Source organism: Hevea brasiliensis, chromosome 6, assembly GCF_030052815.1.
Source record: "Hevea brasiliensis isolate MT/VB/25A 57/8 chromosome 6, ASM3005281v1, whole genome shotgun sequence".
Taxonomy (NCBI): domain Eukaryota; kingdom Viridiplantae; phylum Streptophyta; class Magnoliopsida; order Malpighiales; family Euphorbiaceae; genus Hevea; species Hevea brasiliensis.
In genome coordinates, this window is record NC_079498.1 from 107,960,180 (window position 1) to 107,979,947 (window position 19,768).

At 36.9% G+C, this 19,768-nt stretch overlaps 1 pseudogene; it reads right to left on the reverse strand.

Moving 5' to 3' along the window:
• Positions 1–6,012: 6,012 nt before the first annotated feature.
• Positions 6,013–18,838, reverse strand: LOC110634622 (uncharacterized; annotated as a pseudogene).
• Between the last annotated feature and the right edge of the window lie 930 nt (positions 18,839–19,768).

Consider the following 19,768-nt stretch of genomic DNA (forward strand, 5'->3'; position numbering starts at 1 on the left):
TCAAAAACAGACGATAGGTCCGGCGCCTTTTATTCCCAGCCCTTGGATCCATCTTGTAAGGAAGGATCCTGAACCGTTGAATTAGGAAGAAAAAGGACGGACGTTCTGGATGGGATCCCAGCCATCCATTTTGATTCTCTTTAATTCTCAACATTGGATTATGTCCTTTTAGATCCAAACCTTCCATCTCCCTAAGGGGAGATCCTGACCCTTCATTAGTAGCACCCGTTCCCTATAAATACCTGCATGCAATACTGTAGAGGGGACGAACAAAAAGGTAGTGGTGATTATAGTGGAAAGGCTTTGAAATTTAATTCAGTATTGCTGCTTTGCCATTCTAAGCTTGCATGAGAATTGAGAAACTTCAGAAACTAGTTTTCTCGAGTATCTCCATTGATAGAGAGTTTTCGAACCCTAAAATCCTTCATTTTCAGTTTGTTCATCACTCTGCTATACCATTTCTATCCAGTCTTATCTTCATTAACCTATCACTCACATATTATTCTCTCAGCTTAACCCCATTCTGACCAGGTAGCCGTAACTTCCACTTAACTGTATTTCGGCCTGGTTCTCGCAACCTCAAAGTAAGCATTGGTCCCGTAACCATCAGCCTTCAACGCAACAATATTTGTGATCTCCAAAATTAGTTTGATAACTTCGACCTCACACAGGTAAGTATCTAGACTACCACCTTTCCGAACGCTCTCGTTTTACGTTCTCTGCTTTTATTCTCAAAATTCTCATTAAGCTCAGTTATACTAAAAATCTCTATGCAGATTCTTTAGGCCAATAATTACTCTCTTGAGTTTACTCTTTCTATTCTCCAGTTCACGTTGTGTATTTGTTCTTAGTTTTTTATTCTCTTCGAATGTAGGTGTTCCGGTTACAAATAGCTTCTAGGTAATTTAGCGAAGTGTTGGCAACAATATCCTAACATGATAGTGTCTATTGAAATAAGAAAAATAATCAAAGAATGAATAGGGAATCAGGAAAAAGTCATGAGGTCGGGCTAGTAAGCAAGTCTAGGAAATAGCATAATAAAGCAAGAACCGAAATAAAGTTGGACCTCAGATTAGTAACCGAGAGAGATCGGATGTAGCCAGCCAAAGAGTTCAGACAAGAGAGTCGTATATGAGATCGGTGAAAAGCTTGGTCTTAAACCAAATATTTTAAAAGGTCGGGGGAGAGTTCTTACTCGATTCTCATTCGAACAAAAACGGAGATCGGAGGAGAGTTCTTATCCGAGATCCTTCATTAAAAACCTTAAACCAAATATGTTAAGAGGTCGGGGGAGAGTTCTTACCCGATCCTCATTCGAATAAAAACACGGAGATCGGAGGAGAGTTCTTATCCGAGATCCTTCATTAAAAACCTTAAACCAAATATTTTAAGAGGTCGAGGGAGAGTTCTTACCCAATCCTCATTCAAACAAAACACGGAGATCGGAGGAGAGTTCTTATCCGAGATCCTCCATCAAATTTTAAACCATACACCCTAAGAGATCGGGGGAGAGTTATTACCTAATTCTCACCTAAATTAAAACGGGGAAATCGAAGGAGAGTTTTTATCTGAAATTTCCCACTCAAAACTCCTAATAAAATATATCTAGAGATTGGGAGAAGTTCCTTGCCCGAGCTTTCTTAACAAAATCCAAACTAAATAACATGACCCCAATACACAAGACAACCTCCCTCAAACACTTACTCACCAAAGGGCTATGTCACGAACTTGTGTTCCTGGGCAACCCAAAATAAGTGAAATATCAAACATTCCTTCATTTTGCACAAAGGATTAACATCATCACTATCCCAATCCCCTAATTACCCTTTTAATTTATGAAAGAGCATAAGATTAAATCTGTTTACCCTCATGGAGGGACGAGGCGGGGTGCCTAACACCTTCCCCGCCCGTATATGGACCCCGAACCTGGAATCTCTGTTTTCAAAGTGGTTTCTTTTAATTTGTTTTTACAAATGGTTTTCTTTAATTTTCCTCAAAATTAAAGTGGCGACTCCTCACTCTTTCCCACTTCGATGAGTGTTCGTCCAGGTGATCGCAAAATACCATGCGACAGTGCAAGAGCTCCCTATCCCAGAATGGAAGTGGGGAATGATCACTATGGATTTTGTAATTAGGTTGCCTCGTACCACGCGGGGATATGATTCGATATGGGTAATTGTAGATCGTCTAACCAAATTAGCTCATTTCTTGCCTGTGAAAACTATATATTCTGTTGCACAGTATGCCTAGCTCTATGTTCGAGAAATAGTCAGATTGCATGGAATTCCTGCTTCCATAATATCTGACAGAGGGCCCCAGTTCACTTCTCAATTTTAGAGGAAGTTGCAGGAGGTACTTAGCATACAGTTAAACTTTAGTACTACCTTCCACCCTCAGATAGATGGGCAGTCTGAAAGGATAATCCAAATGCTAGAAGACATGCTTTGCATGTGTGTTTTAGATTTTGGAGGTCAATGGGATGATCAGCTACCCTTGGTGGAGTTTGTCTACAACAACAGTTATCATTCCAGTATAGGGATGGCACCCTATGAGGCGTTATATGGTAGAAAGTGTAGGTCTCCTTTGTGTTGGACAAAAATGGGAGAAGCAAAGGTGCATGATGTAGATCTAGTGCAGTACACTTCAGAGATAGTTCCTTTAATCAAGGAACGATTGAAAACAGCTTTCAGTAGGCAGAAGAGTTATGCAAATCCCAGACGAAGGGATGTAGAGTTTGCAGTAGGCGATTACATATTCCTGAAGGTTTCTTCGATGAAGGGGGTCATGAGATTTGGGAAGAATGGCAAGTTGGCACCTCGGTATATTGGACCTTTTGAGGTTACTGATAGAGTTGGAGCAGTTGCCTATCGGTTGGAGTTACCACCCAACCTTTCTCATGTTCATCCTGTATTTCACATCTCCATGCTTAAAAAATATATACCTGATCCTTCTCATGTGTTGCAGCCGGATGTAGTAGAGCTGAAAGAAAACTTGACATTTAAGGAGCAACCTGTAGCCATAGTGTTCTACCAAGTGAGGTAGCTAAGATCAAAACAGATCCCTATGGTTAAGGTTTTGTGGAGGAGCCAGTCAGTGGAAGAGTGCACCTGGAAGTCAGAGCGGGACATGCGTAGCAAGTACCCTTATCTATTCAATATGTAATTATGTATTTTATTTTGTCCTGTGTAAAATTCGAGGATGAATTTTCTGTAAGGGGGGAAGAATGTAACACCCCTAATTTTTAAATTTATTATTTCGTAGGTAAATATTAATATTTTACTTTATTTAAATTTTAGGAAATTATTTGAAATTTTTCAGATTTTAGAAATCGGGTTCGATTTTCTGAAAATATAAAATTTTGATGATTTTAAAAATTAATTTAAAGACTACGTGGAAAAACTAAAAATATATTTAGACTCTATGAATTTTTCTGAGTTTTCTAGAATTTTTTTAAAATTTTTGGACCTCGTTTTCGGTTCCAAGGCAGAGTAAAAATTCAAAATTTTGTATCCTGAATCAGATCGGCTGAATTGAACTGGATCGGATCGGACCAGTCGAATCGGACCATCTCTCTTCCTCTTTTTCTTTTCTCTTCCGCGCGTTCCCGACAGCCTCTCTCTCTCTCTCTCTCTCTCTCTCTCTCTCTCTCTCTCCCATTTTCTCTCTCCTTCCTCCACCCCTCGCCCGCCAGCCACTGCCCCAACCTCCCCCACATGCCGGCGCACCTTCAAGCCACCTCCCCGCCACTGGCCGACGCTCCAGGCGATCAGAAAAGTCACGGGAAGTCTCCCCCTACGCGCGCACATCATTTCGTCTTCCCGGGTCGATTTCGATCGATCTGGCCACTAATCGGACTGAGTCTTGTGCCAAACCTCTTCTACACCTAGAGAGCTTTCCATAGATACCAAAAACACCAAAATCCATCTAGCGATTTGCCCAATTTTTGTCTGAAAAGTTTTAGCCTATTTCGACTTTTGTGCTAAATTTCTAGCAAACCGTGAACCCCACGAGAAAGTTGAGAGTACTGGAGTGCTCCACTCGTCAAGAGCTTCAAGGCAATACCAATTTCAAAATTTTTCGACACCGTTTTTTGATGGGTCCCGCGAAACTTCGTAATTGAGCTTAGAAAATTTCGTAAAAATTATGTACTAACCCCCGTATTGTCGGCTTCGTGTAGGTACCTTCAATTCGTAAAAATTCAACGGTTGCCCGGGTCTATAAATTTCAGACCAGGCAGACAGGCTATCGAAAAAGTCTCAGTATTGGGTCGAGATTTTGGCTATCCCACTGTTGTCAGACATCTTGAACGCATTTTTGGAGTTAGAATCGGCATAGGTAAACCCGAACCTTACTTTTTCTTAATTATCTAGTACTTGAATTGGATTAAAAATCTATAGAATATTCGTGGTAGCTTAGAAAATTAAAATTCCTTTTTCATTAGCTTAATAATATTGCTAAGGACCGCGGGGCAAAGCTTTAAAATTTTTAGAGCTCATTTGGGTAGTTTTTGCAAAATGGTTAATTATAAGGACTAAATTGTAATTTTTCATATTGTGATTGTTGATTATTTGGATGGGCCTAGGAGGGGCTATGTGATGTGATTGAGTTGTGGGTGTGTGGTTTGTGGATATAAAAGTGCATTTTAAGCCCTTTTGCATGTTGGGTAGGTCCTAGGTATAGGGAAGACTCTGCCAGATTTTCAGCATGACTTAGGACATCTTTAATCTTTTCTTAGTTTGTATTGAGTTAAATGTATTAAATAATTGTAATAAAATTATCAGGTGAGCCGGAACAACCTTCCTCCTCTGCCCAGCTGTCACAGTGACTTCGGTTAAGTCTGTGAGTAAAATATTAATTTTAATTGTAATTTCGATATTATTATATGTTTAAACATGTCTATGTATCACTTCTAAATATATATCTATGTAGTTAAATATTAGGCATGATTTATGTTACATTTTAAATTGATGAAGTGTTATGGATGTTGTTTGTGATAATTTGGAGCAGTGTGTGTGCGTGGCGTGCGTGTGGTATGGTATTAGATATGGACAGGACGGGTAGACACGGCTTGAGAGACACTTGCTGGGACCCCGCATTTGGTTTATTAAGCAAAAGTCCAGCTTGAGAGACACTCACTGGCAGAGGTTGGATTAAAAAGGTTGTATAGGAGATCAGCTCTCATATATGTATTGCTTGACAGTGTTGGGTGTGTAAGTGCTCCAAATTGCCTTTTTGCTGTTATGATATGAATTGTATGAAAATTATGAGGATGTTGCATATCACTCAACAGGGTGCATTAGCTTTAGATAGCTATAGAGATTATGATTAAAATTGGTATTTTACTCTCTGAGTCGAACGCTAACTCCTGTTCATCTATTTTTCCAGGCTACATGAGGATTATTTATTGTGGCTAACCTGCTCTTCTTCTTCGCAGGTCCATTAATAGTATTTAATGTATTTTGTACAATTGAGATTAAATTTTAGACTTTGCATGTATTAGAAGCACTTATTTTTATTTTGGGCCTGTATTATAAAAGTTATGTTGGACCTGTAAAATTATTAACTGTATATATGATTGGATTGGATAAGGGAGCTGAGCTCTCATTTGAGTTATGATATTTTTATTATGTGGAGAGTGAGCTGAGCTCCCTAAATTATTGTATATTGTGTCTACAGGTCGGGTGAGTCAAAAACTTTCCGTTGTTTGGTTCATTTTATGACCAGACTCTGTCCGGTTGAATTCTTGAAATTGGGCCCAAATGGGCCTTAGGATTGGGTTGAGGAATAGTTAGGCTTACTACCAGCCTCGGGGCTTTAGCCTGGCCCAGGTCCTAGTGTCGGTCCGGTCCCATAGATTGGGTCGAGACAATTTTATTATTTTAGTATTCTTATGACTAAAACTTATCAAATTTAATTTTAAATTATTTTTTAATACTCTCTAATTAGTATATTTAAAATGGTAATTTTCTCAAATGGCAATTTAAAATGGTAATTTTCTCAATGGCCCTAAAACTATGAAATATTATCTGGGTGGTATAGCAAATACTCATATTTTGATCCTGTACTTGTCCTATAAACTTCCTCTCAATTATTAATTTGTTCGGAAACGGGTTTGATATGAACCCTCACTTGGTGGCTCACTAGCTTTCTAAAACAACTCTAAGGAACTGTTGTGCATCAAATAATACCTGTGTACAGTAAAATGGATATTAAAATTCACCTTCCCCCCCCCCCCCCCCCCAACACGCGCGCGCGCGCGCGCACCAAAAACAAAAAGTAAATAAATAAAGAAAAAGAAAAATGTTGGATTCATTTCCTACATTTACCTTGCGATTTTTCATGAGTTCCTCATAGTACAAAACCAAATGGTGAGAGCTCTTAAAATATTCCAAACTTCTGCTATAGCTTATTCAGAACTAAAAAGTTCTGATATCAAGGAACTAGCATTGAGTGTAGGCTTATATCGTGCAAGTAAATCAGCCTGCAATGAACCATAAATGCAGAAGAAGTGCGTGGAATACTTCATAAATCATAGGTACTTAATGAATGGCACGATTAGAATATGGTTCTATATGGTCAGCCAAGCAAAATTTTAAGTTTCAGATAACTGAAAATAATAAGACAGATAGTAATACACAAAAAAACATTCAACTTGTCTGTGCCGCTTAGATTCTCATAGATTGCTACGTTTTTGTATTTCAAAACTAGGACAAGCATACTCATAATACTGCAAAAAGCATATTAAAGGAGATGGAGAAAGCGTCCACATAACTGGAAGCAGTCCAGAAGAGTTGACAATACTACAATTAAGACAGACATTCTATTACTAGCCACATAATTATACATTTTATATTCGTTTCAAAGCAATCCATAAGATCACTGAACTCCCAAATACTAGATGCATAGGAATGAACCAGTCAAGAATATTTCATCCATGTCCGAGCCATCTTGTTCTACTCGTCATATAAGATTTTCCATCTGCTGTGTTAGCAGAGGAGCAAGATGGGCCCACATAGACAAGCGGATGTGATGCTTTCTACTGTTAATCCCGATTTTCAAAACCATCATGAAAAAGAAGAAAACTGGTTAAATTAGTTCCTTATTCCAAGATTTGCCACAATTCAATTCCTTCATTGTTAAAGCGCACTTCCCTCAAAAGATAGATAAAATGTTGAAGGTCTCATATTGTGGAAACCCATATACATTTATTATTTATTATTATTTTATTTTAATTAGCTAACAATAATTTAATATATTTATAAAAAAATATATATTTTTATTAGATGGCCTGCTTATTTATTTTTAGATATATATATATATATATTATTTTTGAAATTAAATATATATCTGCAATCTGAACAACCTAGTTCAATAATAACTCTTATCCCATTCTACACCTAATAGAACTCTTGAAATATATATATACCCTAATAATCTCTTCTGCTAAATTTTGCTCTCAAAACCTATTTGTCACCTCCTTTTCTATCAAATACTCTCAACAGAGAATCCCTAAATTTTTACTTCTCTATTCATCACATTCGATTATGTTTTCAAGGTAAGAATTCTCATTCCTTATTCAGTAATGGGTGAATTTAATTTTATTTTATTTTCTTGATCTGTTACAACTACTCTAAAAATTTATTTTCTCTTTGACCATTGATATTGAATTGGGTTGATCATGATTAATAGTAACATTGAATTTAGATTTTGTACATACATCTATATATTCACCGAATCATTATATATATATATATAAAACCTTTGTCTGTCATTGTTCCCTGTCATTGTCCCCTGTTCATCCACGTCCACGTCCACGTCCACTGAATACGTTCCTATGAATTCGTCTCTGTTCACCGAATCATTATATATATATAGGAATTCGTCCCTCTGTTCGTGTGAACGGAATCAGATATATATATATATATATATATATATATATATATATATATATATATATATATATATATATATATATTAAAGTTATTTTATTTTATTATTATTTAATATTTTTCTTTTAATATTTTGGGTGTGTAGGAGATTCGAATATTCAATCATCCAATTGAAATTGTCTCTCTTCCATTGAAAATAATTATTGTCTTGGAGGTTCCAGGTGAGTGGTAATTATAGTACATGGCACCGTTTTTGTATATATATATATATATATATATATATATTAAAGTTATTTTATTTTATTATTATTTAATATTTTTCTTTTAATATTTTGGGTGTGTAGGAGATTCGAATATTCAATCATCCAATTGAAATTGTCTCTCTTCCATTGAAAATAACTATTGTCTTGGAGGTTCCAGGTGAGTGGTAATTATAGTACATGGCACCGTTTTTATCCCTTTTAAAATTTCTTAGCATTAAGTTTGTTATTAAATGAAATTTTAAATCAATATTTTAACAATAATTTTATATGTGATTTTCTAGAGTTTTATTTTATTATTGAATTTTATCTCGATTTTGATTAAATAATTGATTTTGCCAACTATCTCTGCATTAGACCCATTAGGATTTCGGGAACAGGCCTTTAATGTATTTATATTGATTGATATTTGACTATAAAATTTACCGATGTGCTAGTGAACTGATTTGAGATTGATTTGATTTTATTGAATTGATTTGAGAATGATTTGATTTTATTGACTCTATGAAACTATTGAAATACACTATTGGAATTTCACTATCAGTTATTATTTGCTATCTGAAATTTTTATTTAATTTTGATTGATTTGTACAAATTGATTTTTGTTTTGAATTGGTACCTTTGCCCAGTATCTGTTTCTGTTATCTGGCCCCGCCGTGTGGACTATCACGGTATTAGGTTGCATTATCGAGTCATGCATCATTGCAGTTTATGGCTTGCATTAGTATCATATGCATTGATATCTGTGAAGGAGGAGGAAGGTATCTGATATCTGGTAGCGCGCTTACCATCTGACCTTTGGTGATGTGGAGTATCATCACCCTGGTGCACTGTACCATAAAAATTTTATTGAATGAATTTATTTTATATATATGTTTTACGAAATTATTTTATTAATGATTTTGACAGCATGAGCATGATTTTATTGAATAGAAATTTATTGTGAAATTAATCAAGCGTCTGACTGTTCCTATTCCGTTGTGTGCTATAATTATCATTCACTGAGCATCTAGCTCAAACCACGTTTTCTCATGCATTATCTGTTTGGATCGGTAGAATTCTGGTGATCCAAATATTCATCCATTTTTACGGAGAGGACAACTTTGATTTATTCTCATGGTATGCGAATTCATGTTTTCTCGGGCTAATAATTAGTTTAGTTTATTGAGCAGTTTAAGTTTTTATTGAAATCTGTAGAGACTCATGATTTACCTATGGGATATTTATGATGTTTATTCACATTTTGTTTAATTGAATTTTGTCTATTTTTGGGATTAGTAAGTGACAATATATTCATTCAAGATACTCGATAAGGCTTGCATGATTTAAGAATACTTAAATTATGCGCGATCCTGATTTAGAATTTTGGGTTGTGACAAAGTTGGTATGAGAGATCGGTTGAGGTCTAGTAAACTTGCGGAGCATAGGATCCTTAACGTCTTTTCAGTTTATCATTGCTTCAGATATCTGCGTCCTTCGTACTTTTTTTCACCTGTCCTAATTTGGCTCACATTTTCAAATTTAATGCTTGTTTATTAAAATGAATAGGTGCACAGTGCATTAGGCGTAAGAGGAGAACTAAGGCCAAGGGTCTTAATGGTGCAAACCTTGATCCAACAGGAGGTACCACCTCAAACTATTAATCGGACATGCGAGCAGGCGCCTATGGCTAAGGCGGGCACAACCATTCCAATTAGCTACTGCGGCTCAAGCACCTAGAAATTTGGTCAAGTTCTTATGCGAGATCTGGCGGGATTACATGCAGTGAATCGTGCTGTTAATACTATAGCTGAGTACCTTACAACTCAACCACAACAACCAGTGGTTGGCTCTACTTTAGCACCAGCTCAGGATAGGGCTCGATTCCATGACTCTCTGATTTTCTCAAGCTAAGACCAAAGGAGTTCACTGGAGAGGATGCATTAGCTGATCCCTTGGATTTTCTAGATGACATGGAGAGGTGTTATGACACTATGGGTTGCAGTAGTGCTAGGATGGTGATGTTGGCAGGAAATCAGCTTAAGGGAGTTGCTCGTGAGTGGTATATCTCTAAGAAGAATGGGAGACACTGAAGGTTCTATCCTCTGGCACAATTTCACTCTCTCTTCTTGGAGCGATTTCTCCCTCCTAGTGTTCAAGAGGCTAAGGCCTTGGAGTTTGAAACCTTGAAGCAAGGTAAAATGACAGTTACAGAGTATGAGATGAAGTTTACAAAATTATCCCGTTTTGGTAAACACTTGATTCCAAATGAGGAGAAGAAGGCTCGTAGGTTTGAAAGGGGCTTACGAGACAGGCTAATTGATCGTGTGGCTCCTTTACGACTACCTAAATATGAGGAGGTGGTTGATCGGGCTAGACAGATGGAGATGTATGATGATGAACGTTGGGCTCGTGAAGCGCAAGCGATTTAAAAAAGATAGTCAAGGTAATCAATTTAACAGAGGACGAGTCATCGGGGTTCTTATCGGGATAATAAGCGGGGTTCTCGGTCTGATTGGCAATAGGGCACATCAATGCAGGTTGGTCGGGGGCGTGGCAGAGGACACATGCGAGGAATGCTTGGTATAACCAGATTAGCACCGAGCCTATTACCACTCTTTGTCATCATTGTGGTAAGCCACATAAGGGCACTTGTCATTGGGTCAACTGGAGCATGCTTTGGTTATGGGCATTTGGGACACCGTGAGACGGGATCCTACTAGTGAGACAACTCGAGTCTTTGGTCAAGCAACACATTCTGCTCCTCTCGAGTTCAACCAGTTTCACGGTATAGTGGTAGAAATCGGGGTTTTGGTGGTCGTGGACATGGTGGTAGAGGTTACGGTGGTAGAGGATTTGCTCAAACTCGAGGGGACGGACATCCGTGGTAGAGGTCAAGCTATAGTTTTTGCTTTGACTCAGCAAACCTGCTCAGGCATCTAATCCAGTAGTGACAAGTACACTTCCTATTTGCTCATTTGATGCTAGAGTCTTTGTTTGATCTGGTTCCGATCATTCCTTTGTTTCTCCATACTTTTCCATGAGATTTAGTACACCACCTACTTTGTTAGAGTATCCTTTATCTGTATCAACACCTATGGGGATGCAATAGACAACGATATGGTGTATGGGGATGTATAGTTCACATTGGAGATAGGGAATTAGCTGAGATCTTATTTCTTTAGATATATTTGAGTTTGGTGTGATTTTAGGCATGGATTGGTTAGCCACTTATCACGTTTCATTGAATTGTCATAATAAAGTTGTACTCTTTTAAATTCATGGGGAGGTAGAATTTCAATTTCAGGGAGATCGCAGTATGGCCTCTAGTAATCTTATCTCTGTAGTGAGTGCTAGACGATTATTGCGAAAGAGGTGTAAAGGGTATCTAGCTTATGTTAGAGATGTTCAGGTAGAAGGTGCAGGTTTGGAGAAAGTTGCAGTGGTTAAAGAGTTTCCTGATGTGTTTCCAGAAGATTTATCGGGTTTACCCCCGGAGCGAGAGGTAGAGTTTGGTATAGACTTAGTTCCTGGAACTGAGCCCATATCTATGCCACCTTATCGTATGGCACCCGCAGAACTTAAGGAGTTGAAGGAACAACTATAGGACCTACAAGATAAGGGGTTTATTCGCCCTAGTGTTTCTCCATGGGGTGCTCCTGTGTTATTTGTACGGAAGAGGGATGGGTCTTTGAGAATGTGCATTGATTATAGGCAATTGAATAAGGTAACTGTGCGTAATAAGTATCCTCTTCCACGCATAGATGACCTGTTTGACCAACTTCAAGGTGCGAAGTATTTTTCCAAGATTGATCTTCGATCTGGGTATCATCAATTGAGGGTTAAGAAAGAAGACATACTCAAGACGGCCTTTAGGACTAGGTATGGACACTATGAATTTCTTGTAATGTCTTTTGGTCTTACCAATGCTCCGGCCGCTTTTATGGATCTCATGAACAGAGTTTTCAAGCCTTTCCTAGATCAATTTGTTATAGTGTTCATCGATGACATTCTAGTGTACTCAAAGAGTAAGGAGGAGCATGAACAGCATTTGAGAATTGTCCTTCAGACCTTGCGAGAACACAAGCTATATGCCAAGTTCTCAAAATGTGAGTTTTGGTTAGATAGTGTGGCTTTCCTAAGCCATACAGTATCTAAGGATGGGGTGTGCGTTGATAAGAAGAAAGTTGAGGTAGTGCTTCATTGGCCTAGACCCACAACTGTGTCAGAGATTCGTAGTTTCTTGGGTTTAGCAGGGTATTATAGACGGTTTGTTCAAGACTTCTCTCGTATTGCAGCACCTTTAACTAAGTTGACACAGAAGAATGTGAAATTTCAGTGGTCTGAGGCTTGTGAAAAAAGTTTTCAGGAGCTTAAGACTCGTTTAACTACAACACCAGTGTTAGCCCTTCCATCTGGATCAGGGGGTTATGTAGTATATTGTGATGCTTCTAGGATTGGTTTAGGATGTGTTTTGATGCAACATGGACGGGTTATTGCGTATGCTTCTCGTCAGTTGAAAAGACACGAGCAGAATTATCCAACTCATGATTTGGAAATGGCTGCAGTAATTTTTGCTTTGAAAATCTGGAGGCACTATCTGTATGGTGAGACTTGTGAAATCTTCACTGACCACAAAAGTCTCAAATACATTTTTGACCAACGTGATCTTAATCTTAGGCAAAGAAGATGGGTAGAATTGCTGAAGGATTATGACTGCACTATACAGTATCATCTTGAAAAAGCTAATGTAGTGGCTGATGCTCTAAGCAGGAAGTCTTCTGGTAGTTTAGCCCATATATCTACCAAAATGAGGCCTTTGATTGGTGAATTACATGAGTTGCTAGATCAGGGAGTAGAGTTTGAAATCATAGCTAGATCATTCTTAGCACATTTTCGAGTTAGGCCTATCTTGATTGATCGAATTAAGGCTGCTCAAAAGAAGGATTCTCAGCTGTGTAAGATTATAAATAATATTCATCAAGACCAAGCTCAAGGATTCATGTTGAATGATGATGGAGTTCTTCGTTATGGCACTAGACTTTGTGTCCCCAATGTTGATGAGTTGAGAAGAGAAATCATGGAGGAGGCACACCATTCTGCTTACACAGTACACCCAGGTTCAACTAAGATGTACCGTGATTTAAGGGAGCATTATTGGTGGGGTGGCATGAAGAGGGATGTTGCAGACTTTGTTGCTAAATGTTTGACTTGTCGTGAGTTAAGGCGAGAACATCGAGACCATCAGGTTACTTGACCATTGCCTAGTCCCGAGTGGAAGTGGGAGCATATTGCCATGGACTTTGTTGTGGGTTTACCTAGTACACGAGGTGGTTACAATGCAATTTGGGTGATCGTGGACAGATTGACAAAATCTGCTCATTTCCTTCCTGTGAAGACTACATATGACTTTGCTAAACTTGCACAGTTGTATATAAACAAGATTGTTAGTCTTCATGGAGTTCCAGTTTCCATTATCTCTGATCGTGGTACTCAGTTTACTTCTCGATTTTGGAAGAAATTCCAAGAAGCTTTAGGAACACGAGTAGACTTTAGTACTGCTTTTCACCCTCAGACGGATGGACAGTCAGAAATGACCATACAGATATTAGAGGACATGCTTTGTGCATGCGTTATGGATTTTGGTGGCGGTTGGGATCATCATTTGCCTTTAGTGGAGTTTACTTATAATAACAGTTATCAGGCAAGTATAGAGATGGCTCCATATGAGGCATTATATGGTCGAAAGTGTAGGTCACCGGTTTGTTGGGATGAAGTTAGAGAAAGAAGGCTTACTAGACCAGAGTTGATACAATTAACTTCAGAGAAGGTTCGACTAATTCGTGATCGACTTTTGACTGCTCAAAGTCGACAGAGAAGTTATGCTGACCCTAAGCGTAAAGATGTAGAATTTATGATTGGTGATCATGTATTTACGAGTTTCCCCTATGAAAGGAATCATGAGGTTTGGGAAGAAAGGAAGCTTAGCCCTCGTTTTGTTGGTCCATTTGAAATTTTGGAGAATTGGAGCGATTGCTTACCGTTTAGCCCTTCCACAGTTTTGCACATGTACATCCAGTTTTCCATATTTCTATGCTTAGGAAGTATGTACCAGATCCATCTCATGTTTTACAACCTCAAACCATGCAATTTAGGGATGATATGTCATATGAGGAGCAACCAGTAAAGATTTTAGATCGACAAATTAGGAAACTCCGGTCTAAGGAAGTGGCTTTGGTCAAAGTCTTGTGGCATAATCACTCAAGTAGTGAGGCCACATGGGAGGCAGAATCTGAAATGCGAGCCAAATATCCTCATTTATTTGATTCTTCAGGTTAGAATTTTGTCTATTCAAATTCGGGGACCGAATTTTTTTAAGGGGGGAAGTATGTGGAAACCCATATACATTTATTATTTATTATTATTTTATTTTAATTAGCTAACAATTATTTAATATATTTATAAAAAAATATATATATTTTTATTAGATGGTCTGCTTATTTATTTTTAGATATATATATATTATTTTTGAAATTAAATATATATCTGCAATCTGAACAACCTAGTTCAATAATAACTCTTATCCCATTCTACACCTAATAGAACTCTTGAAATATATATATACCCTAATAATCTCTTCTGCTAAATTTTGCTCTCAAAACCTATTTGCCACCTCCTTTTCTATCAAATACTCTCAATAGAGAATCCCTAAATTTTTACTTCTCTATTCATCACATTCGATTATGTTTTCAAGGTAAGAATTCTCATTCCTTATTCAGTAATGGGTGAATTTAATTTTATTTTATTTTCTTGATCTGTTACAACTACTCTAAAATTTATTTTCTCTTTGACCATTGATATTGAATTGGGTTGATCATGATTAATAGTAACATTGAATTTAGATTTTGTACATACATCTATATATTCACCGAATCATTATATATATATATATATAAAACCTTTGTCTGTCATTGTTCCCTGTCATTGTCCCCTATTCATCCACGTCCACGTCCACTGAATACGTTCCTATGAATTCGTCTCTGTTCACCGAATCATTATATATATATATATATATATATAGGAATTCGTCCCTCTGTTTGTGTGAATTCGTCCCTCTGTTCGTGTGAACGGAATCAGATATATATATATATATATATATATTAAAGTTATTTTATTTTATTATTATTTAATATTTTTCTTTTAATATTTTGGGTGTGTAGGAGATTCGAATATTCAATCAGCCAATTGAAATTGTCTCTCTTCCATTGAAAATAATTATTGTCTTGGAGGTTCCAGGTGAGTGGTAATTATAGTACATGGCACCGTTTTTGTCCCTTTTAAAATTTCTTAGCATTAAGTTTGTTATTAAATGAAATTTTAAATCAATATTTTAACAATAATTTTATATGTGATTTTCTAAAGTTTTATTTTATTATTGAATTTTATCTCGATTTTGATTAAATAATTGATTTTCCCAACTATCTCTGGATTAGACCCATTAGGATTTCGGGAACAGGCCTTTAATGTATTTATATTGATTGATATTTGACTATAAAATTTACCGATGTGCTACTGAACTGATTTGAGATTGATTTGATTTTATTGAATTGATTTGAGAGTGATTTGATTTTATTGACTCTCTGAAACTATTGAAATACACTATTGGAATTTCACTATCAGTTATTATTTGCTATCTGAAATTTTTATTTAATTTTGATTGATTTGTACAAATTGATTTTTGTTTTGAATTGGTACCTGTGCCCAGTATCTGTTTCTGTTATCTGGCCCCGCCGTGTGGACTATCACGGTATTAGGTTGCATTATCGAGTCATGCATCATTGCAGTTTATGGCTTGCATTAGTATCATATGCATTGATATCTGTGAAGGAGGAGGAAGGTATCTGATATCTGGTAGCGCGCTTACCATCTGATCTTTGGTGATGTGGGGTATCATCACCCTGGTGCACTGTACCATAAAAATTTTATTGAATGAATTTATTATATATATATGTTTTACGAAATTATTTTATTAATGATTTTGACAGCATGAGCATGATTTTATTGAATAGAAATTTATTGTGAAATTAATCAAGCGTCTGCCTGTTCCTATTCCGTTGTGTGCTATAATTATCATTCACTGAGCATCTAGCTCAAACCACGTTTTCTCATGCATTATCTGTTTGGATCGGTAGAATTCTGCAGCTGATCCAAATATTCAGTCCATTTTCTGGAGAGGGACAACTTTGATTTATTCTCATGGTATGCCCGAATTCATGTTTTCTCGGGCTAATAATTAGTTTAGTTTATTGAACAGTTTAAGTTTTTATTGAAATCTGTAGAGACTCCGCAGTTTACCTATGGGATATTTATGATGTTTATTCAGCATTTTGTTTAATTGAATTTTGTCTATTTTTGGGATTAGTAAGTGACAATATATTCATTCAAGATACTCTGATAAGGCTTGCATGATTTAAGAATACTTAAATTATGCGCCGGTCACGATTTAGAATTTTGGATCGTGACACGTGTATTTTTATCATTGCAGCATTAACAGAATAAGCAATGTGGTTCTCTGGGTAACTTCTCCATAAAAATTATTCAGGGATTTAAATACATTTATGCAGAAACAAAGGAACTGGCACAATTGCTGGCTATCAACATGGTGCATGCCAGTACTGCAATTAGAGTACAATAGCATTTTAAAAAACATCAGAGTGTCAGGATGCCTGAAACACCTGGGAAACTTTGCAAATGAAAGAAGCAAAACCTGTGATGAAGGTTGAGTGAGAGAAGGTGAAGAAGAAGAAGAAGAAGAAACCATGCTAAGGCCTAAGTTGCTTTTGTTGATTTTTTTTTCCCCGAAGTTGGTTTCCCAGGAAATTCCCCGGACGCTTTATCACCAAATCCCTTAAATATTGATTTTAATAAAAAGATGCCATCACTGAGATGAGTATGATTGATAAGGTGACAGCATCAAGCATGCCATCCTCTTGAATTGGAACTTACAGAAGTATCTCTTGTAAATAAAAGTTGCAGAAGAAAATAGAGAGAAGTATCCACATCAATGGGGCAGAATAGTTGTTTATATGACAATGACACAGAATATGCTATGGAAGTGACAACCAACACCATGGGTTAATAGTTATCAGTTACAGCCATTTGCAGGCACATGAGCATACATGATCACAGAAACACTAGGATAAAGAGAGAGACGTCTTCCATTGAATGCACATGAGACTTATGGGTGCCATTAATTTGCATTGCATCTTTATCATAGGCATTGGCGAGCACAGATACAAGCCTCCGCAAAAGATTTCTTCGCAAGAGAAATATTACAGATACTCCCTTCTGGTTAAAACAAGTGACAATTTCTCCGTGATAAACTATTACATACTGAAAATGAAATTTAAAGGAAAACCCAATGATTGTAATAACCAAAAGAAGCATTTTTATCTTTTTTATACAGGAACTTTTGCATCAGATGAATGGTAATGACTCAATATCATATAATCAAATCAAGGGGAACATCTCTGTATCTAGGAAAAAAGAAAGGTGAAAATGTATATCTAAATTGAGTACTGCATATAGGAAACAAACTGCTAAATACCAGACATGTATGCCTCCAATGAAAGTGGCCCGTGGCTATCGGAGTTATCAACAAAAAGACCTGTGTCCAAGTATTATAGAGCTTAAATTTCTGAAATTAGTGTGGAATTGAAGGCTAAAAAGTATAGAGTGTCAACCCAGAAGAATTTAATAAGTCATCTTCAAGATACACACAAGCAAGCTCATAGGACTGTCCTGCTACCAGAAACAATACATATTGTTATTTATCTAAACAAATCACCCAATACATTATAATTAACAATGTGTATATATGAGAAGCAAATTGTAGCACGAGAAGAAAGGATAGAAGAAAAAGGAAAAAGGGAGCAGAAAACAAGTTTGAGAACTTAAATAATCACTCCAATTTCAGAAACACTTTTAGGTTATGATCCCTTAGATTCAGGCAATTCAAAATTCCCCTCCAAAAGAAAATTAGAACTTTTGTAATCAGTGCAGAACTTAATGAAACTCTTTTCTTTATACCAGTGTTGCAAGGATCCATTTCAATTATTCCACGCGCAACAAAAATGATGCATTATATGACAAAATCATATTACACACAATAGGACAAGGGAAAAGAGATTCCCGAAGCCTGATTAAGCATCCACTTCAATCCCACTGCAGCTACACAATCATTTTTCGCTGCACTACTGACCCATTCCAAGGCATATACAGTATCAAAAGTTGCTTGGATGGTTGACATATTGATTCTTCTTTGTTTCACAGAAAAAATTCCCCATCAAACCGCCCACTTCCAGATTTCTGCATAGACATAATAACAAAGAACCGAACTGGGGTACATTAACATTCCTCCATGTTAAAAACTTAAAATCAACAAATGAGGCAGGGCTAAACATTAAGAAGCAAGTGTTAAGTATGAGAAGAAGGTATCACCTCTTGTAAGTCCTGGGATTTGGAAAATGCACAGTGGCTCTTGAGATGAGATGTCATGGATGTAACAAGTTGCTTTTGTGATATCTTTGATGAGTTTGTCTTTTGGATTTAAAGGAATAGAGATCTGCTCGAGCCATAGATTGCAATTGTGTATTCCAAATCCCATTACAGTGAAAAGAAAACCAACCAGAGAAGAGTTGGTGATTTCATCGATAATTTGGATGAAAATATACTCTGCATAAAAGACCATAACTGTCAAAAATTCTCAAGTGGCAACTCAATATTATGACTGTTGTAGGATGTACCTCCTTGTTCATTACTGTGTTTTTCGTATAAAGATAGATGTTGACAGAACATCATTTCATTGAGCTAATTATGGTAACTGAAATAACAAACAGCCAGTCTAATGCCCTCTTTAGATATCATAAACAATCCATTTCACTTCCCTTTGAAGATATCTTCAACGATACTGAAAAAAGGAGTCATTAAATGTGATGGACACCTTAACCCAATACGGGCCAATCATTTAATTTTATGGGCTGCTGCAACCTGGGGCTCAATTTGGGGCTCTAGTAGCATGTAAAGAAAATAGTTTAGGCCAACCAAAGGTTAACTCAAGGGAAGGTCTTATATACAGCCCAAACAATTAACCCCAAACCAATGTGGGGCAACACTAAGCACTCTTGATAAACACATTTGATCAAGTAATTCTGTTCCCCTGCTTCACCGCCAACCCAATCAGAGTACGAATTGCTATTGGGAATCCAAGAAAATCCATAACCAGTAATCCATTATACAAAGCAGATATTCAAGAAACAAAGAAAAAGGCAATAGCTTGGAAGATTTTTCTAGAGTAATAGCAATGGGATTCTAAAACAAACCCAAGGACACAAGAATGCAAGTAGTCCACAAACATGCATTTATGAACGAAGCCCCATTGCAATAGCAAGAGAAAATGAAAGAAATAAATTGCTAAAAGGAAACAAATAAAAGAACAAATACATACCCAGTAGAGGAGTTCGAGAGACCTCCGGTGAAAGTGGCCTGGTGGATGAAATGTATAAATGTGCAGCATTGGAAGAGGTTTTCATGTGGCTGGGTTTGAGAGTTGAGTGATTCAGTGGAAGTTGAGTAGAAAGT